The sequence below is a fragment of the Takifugu rubripes genome, chromosome 14 (genome assembly GCF_901000725.2).
Source record: "Takifugu rubripes chromosome 14, fTakRub1.2, whole genome shotgun sequence".
Taxonomy (NCBI): domain Eukaryota; kingdom Metazoa; phylum Chordata; class Actinopteri; order Tetraodontiformes; family Tetraodontidae; genus Takifugu; species Takifugu rubripes.
The window spans coordinates 11,515,691-11,521,428 of record NC_042298.1 but is presented as its reverse complement, the minus strand read 5'-3'; the positions used below and the strand labels follow the sequence as shown (position 1 = coordinate 11,521,428).

Below are 5,738 nucleotides of genomic sequence, written 5' to 3'. Positions count from 1 at the left end.
GCATCGGCTCCATCCCCAGCACCATCGTTCCCAACATTACCCCAGCTTGTTCATATCTTACGTAATGTTGAGTGTGGCAGCGAGTGAACAGATGGCAGCTTCAGAGTGGACACCAGACCGGAGAGCCTGTTCCATCACCATCCATCTCCTCTATCTGGAAATGATTCACCGATTGATCTGTGACATCATCTGTTCCATTGATATCCTTTACCGGGCAGGACATCCCATTAACTCCTGTTCCCAGGAGGTCATCTTCATGATGTGTCCATGACACCCACAAACCCACGCCCTTCATTTTTCATATAGAAACCTCAGACTTATGTGATATTATGTTGATTAACCAATAATCAACATAATCAGCTGTGTTATAGTTCTTTTGGTTTTTAGTAAAAATGAGTCAATCTTAATTATTTAAACGAAGATAACTGTACAAAAAACTGACAATAAATAATGGGTTTTACAGGCCAGTATTCTTCTGTCTTGTTTAAATTTACTCCCCTCCCCCCTCTTTTGTTTCCCCGCCTCTGAATTGTCTCATAATGTGTTCCACCTGTGTTTGGGTCTGGTTCCCCTGCAGCCTTTGGCTCCTATTGCTGAAGGAGCTTTGTTTAGGTGCCATTTGGATCCGTTTAAGTGTTGAGACCCATTACCTGGATTTACCGCATGTCTGGATGTGGTTTAAAACGTGGCCTCTGAATCCTGGTACCGGACGGCGCCCGAGCAGCAGAAATCCAACACAAAATCAGGTATTCTTTCTGTTCACCTAGAAGCTGTGCAGCCCCCTCACATTTAACTGTGTTTATTCCAGCATGAGCTCCCCATGAGCATATTTGCATATCAGCGGAGACAAAACTATCAGGTGTTAGCGCCTCTGGTTGTCATGGCGCTGTCCCTGTGTGAATCAACTCCTTCAGCGTGAGCGTGCTGTTACCACACTGTGACTGGGGCGATTGGATGTCTCATCTCCTCCTCCTGCTGCCCTGGAATCACGCTTCAGTTCTCATTTTTGCCAAAATAAAAACTCCCTAAATTAACAGTCCAGTCACTGAGTAATAGAATACTGATAATAATCAGATGTGATGCATTTGTACACGCTTGGTGTCAGAATCAAAGTGAGTGTTATTTTTAAAACGTCTAGTTTCTTCTCGTTGAACATGGCGACGCCTACGGTCTGAGGGTTAGCTGTCCTAACATGGGAGCTAATAGAGCCGCAAATCAGGCTGCAGGCGACCGCTTCCCCTCCTCTACACGGTACTTTTTAGTCTCATGTTCTGTGTCACTCCTGTGTTCCATTGAATGTTGAGTTTACCTGTGTGCAGATGTAAATGACCAAAATCAGATTGAAGGGTACACATACACGCGACGTTGGACAGAAATCCAGGCACAGCGATCCAGATTTCTGCCATTACTTTATAATGTGGCTGGATTACGCTCTGCACACCAATAATAATAATAATGCACATCATGATGAATAATCTGATCACTCCAGTCATGTAAACAGGTTCAACACGTGGAGGATTCTGGTAAAGCAGTTCAGAATGTCCTCCGTGTCTCATCTGAATTGTGCTTTAGGTGCAGTCAGATTCAAACCAGGTTATTGTTTCTTCTGATGTCCCTGAGACATTCCAGTGGGATTTCACTGGTTAGACAGAAACACACTGGAGGCTCCTGTTTCTCTTCTGTCAGGTTTTAAACCTGTCAGTCGATTTTGACCTCCAGAGTCAAGGAAAAAAGATTCGCCACACTGATTCTTGCATTTAAATGTCCAGACAAATCCTGTTTCCCCTGTAAAATGTGTTCTTTTTTTTTCTGGTTTCCAGAATCTTTCTAATGGCCTGTCACTTGGGAAAAAAAATGTAGGTGCAGTAGTGCGTTCTTCTTCTGTCCCGGGGGATGACGACTTGAAGAATGGGGACGTTATAAATCACAGGCGTTGCTGTCAAATTCCTTCATGAAAAAAGGGGGAAAATTCCACGCATCACAAATCATCACGGTAACAATTTGCTGGGTTTAAATTGATCCAATGCTGCTCTTCACATTAACCCACACGTTATTCATTTAAAACTCACAAACCGGAGCAGCCATGGAAAGCAGGTAGTAATCAGTGGCATTTACCAGAGAGCCCACGTTCTTTAAATATAAAACAGTTTATAGAATCATACTGCTGTGCCGTCACCATAGTTACATGAAAGTGAAAGAAATTAAATGTCTTGGATTTGCATCTTTCTCATTATCAAATGTAGCTCCCAGTATGACTGCGGGTTGGCCAGTAAATAAAGAACTGTAGGTAAAAACAACAAAATTGCACCTTTTTAAAAATGCCAATCAACCACTGCTGCTTTAGATCCATTTGAAAGGTTCAATTAGAAACTACTAAGTTAAAATCTTAATTGAGCCTCTTAATTGGGACAAAATAACTCATGAATATGTTCTACTTTTTCCAGTTAAATAAGTCAGAAATGTGAAGTGCCGAGTACACGAGTGGGCGTTTATCTGAGGTTTTAATTGTGTTCTCAACCCTCTTTCCAGTTTTATGAATGATAAAATGTAATGTTTTCCATATCGTCAGCTCTCTGCGTTTTAAGTATTCAAGTGATTTTGCTTAGAATGTTCGACTCGGGATTTATTTTCTGTAATAAACACTGTGAGAATTGAATGAAAACTTTAGGATTCTATATTAACTTCTGAGTTTATTCGGCTCTTGTGGGATCGTGGAGGAAACGTAGCATCCGAAAAAGCAAAAATGCAAATTAAAAAGATGACCAATTTGTGAGGGAGAATGATGTGAGTATATACTGTAAGTTGTGTATCCGTAAAATACTAGAATTAAAGGTTCGAGGATAGAATGCATTTGGAATTCTCAGATCTGTGTGGTCAAACTGGCTCTTCTTTCTCAGCACATTCATTCATTTCCCACCCTTTGTTCTATCCGCCCTTCATGCTGTGTCATCATTAATTCTCATTATTTCCAATCATCTGTTCCCTGACTCGTCTCCATACTGTCTCATTCAGTGGCGATTATCAAATATAAGCTTTCGGAATGGGTTGGGGCGATTCTCCAGCCCGTCGACTCCACACATCATTAACATCACACCACAATGTCCCAGTGAAACGGATGATACCAGTTTAAGTGACGAAACCACAATAGAGGGAAGCGACAGAAGCCATTAGACAAAAAGCAGAAGTCAGTCTAACGCTGATATTTGTTCCGGGAACCTTGTGCTGAGGTCACTTCTTCTCTCAGAGGGGGAGAAAAGAGATTGGCCTTCTGTTAGAGGCAGCATTCAGTAAATTGGATTAAGCCCACACGGAGGACAACCTGTCTCTGGAGGGTCTCCCGCAGCATGAATATTGATGCACAGTTTAATGCTCTATCACAGAATCCCAGTCAATGACAGCGCCTCTAACCATCAGAGCCTGGAGGTGACTCACAGAAATATACCGGGGTGGGCAACAGGATTTCATTTTCCATCTCGACAGTTAAAACTCTCATTACAGTGTCACGAGTGCCACAACAGGCCTTTGACAATCAGCGGGCAATAAAACGTTTCAGCAACTCTTGACTGTGTGATATCAGGCTTTCAGGTGGAGACTTGTTTGTTTTGCTGAGAATAGGAAAAGGCCAACTTTCATTCTTATTCACAGCCAAAATAGTGTTTTCACCATGTGCCAGCCGACTGTCAGGGCTCTTTGTGCTCGGATAAAACTTCAGCCCCCTCAGATGAACACCGCTGGCTGATTCCAGGCTGTAAGAAAACCTGTGGTATCACATTTGCATCCATGTGGCAGCCAAATCATGAACAGAACTCAAATCATCCTATTTAGGAAATCATTTTGGTCCTGTCTGGGATGCAGGCCTCATTTTTCCTGCTGGAGCTAACATCCAGACTCAGATGAGCTCACTTCTGGACAGAGCTGATGGCAACCAGATGCGTTCATTCAGTCCAATCTTGAGGCCTCCAAGGCTCATGGAAAAATACCTGCGAAGGAGAACCGGCAGACAAAATAAGGACTGTAGCAATAAAAAAACGATAATTGGGATGACACAGATGCTCGATTGATGCTTAGAATGATAGCATCCACATTATCCAGTATCACAAATATGCTAATGCTTGTTCTCCACCTGGCCTTGGATGTTGTAACCCTGCAAAATAAAAATAGGAGTGGGGCTGGGGGTTATTGCTTTTCCACAAAGTCAACCAGAGGCTAAAAGTTGTGATCAGGTGACGGTTTCAAATGAACGGCAGCGGCAAACTGTGCGGCTGGTGTCGCTACGTCGGAGTTTACGCTTTAATTTGAGAAAGAGTTAGAAGACTGCCGGCTGCAGAAAGGCAACATGATGAAAAGAAACAGGTTATCCTGTAGGTGGCGATACGGAGCCCCCAGATTGGATCTGAGAGGGCTTTTTCCCTGTTGCGTCCTCGTGTCGCCGCTGATGTCATTAAGGTGTCTCTCCGTGCACCGACTGGGTAAACAAGATTTTAGGCATTTGAAGGAATTCAGGTGGAATGATGCTGCTCCTCATTAACAGTTTCTTTTCTTTCTGGGTTCAGAAGGTTCAGGTGGTGTTACAGATTGAAAAGCCGATTTTACGAGGGTGTCTAAGCCCTAATAGACTTGTTTGACTTGGCCATTCTGAGCGTGTAGGCCTCGCTTCAGTGGCGTTTGACGGAATGTGTCTGGACTAAGGCTGCAAAGTTTGCGCTATCTTGTCAGACCATCTTGTCTCCAGTAAAAATAGACTCCACCAGTGATTTAACTGCCGGTTCCCAATTTCAGCCTGTGTTTTCCACTAAACCTCCTGTGGCCATTACTCGTTTACACACAGACACCATGATGAACAATGGTCGAATCCAGAATTCTCCTTTGAGGATAATTCCTGCTGTGGCATATTGCTCTTCACAGTTAAAACCAAACTGCAAATTCATCACCGAGCCCGTCTGACTGATGCAGCTGAGGAAATATATGTTCTTCCATCTAAAACAGATGGCTCAGGAACATTAGACCATGGCCTTCAGTGCACAAAAATGGTAGCAGCATTTTTTACTGATGTTTCTTTTTTTGTTGATTTGAATTACATTTATTTATTTATTTATTTGGTTCCTGTTTTCTCCCAGTGGGTCCAGGCTCGGCGGTGTAAATCAGGTGTTAGCGGAACATTAGCGCGCCAAAATTAACCCCGAGCTTTGGAAGGCAACTGAAAGAATGAGGTCACAAACACGAGCAGCTCAAATGAGTTTGCAAGAGTTCTTAAACTAACTTGGATTCCCCTTAATTACAACCTTGTCTAAGTTAATCTCACTTTAATTTGCTTATATGATGAAACAAATGCAGAGGCTCCATTATCTACTGACTGCTGGTGTGCTAGAAGGGCAGAACTCCAGTCCTAATTATTTTACATTGTCAGGAACCAGTTTTTTAGCTATTTGTCTTTGATGTATTGGGTTTTTTCTTTGATCTGTGCTGGTCCTCACGTTTGAAATGATCCACTTCTGGAGTTTGGTTTTTTACTCCACCTGTTCCTTCTGGTGATCTCATTGTCTTTGACATAGTTACACTCAAAGTATTTTTACTTGCTGAAACTACTTCTGGATCACACTTTAAGCTGCCTCTAAAATATGCATTTGGGTCTTAACCCTGCTCTGATCATGACACTTACTGGTAGCTGTGACTCACACGAGTGCCAAAGCCAAAAGCAGCGTCTTGGCTTTTGTGTTTCATATGAGGACGACAAAATG

The 5,738-nt window shown here is 42.8% G+C and overlaps 1 long non-coding RNA gene across 1 annotated transcript; it reads left to right on the top strand.

Moving 5' to 3' along the window:
- Positions 1–523: 523 nt before the first annotated feature.
- On the top strand, positions 524–1,034 carry LOC105417398 (uncharacterized). The gene is made up of 2 exons (XR_965075.1): positions 524–746; positions 809–1,034. It is a non-coding gene; the product is annotated as an uncharacterized lncRNA (long non-coding RNA).
- Positions 1,035–5,738: the final 4,704 nt, after the last annotated feature.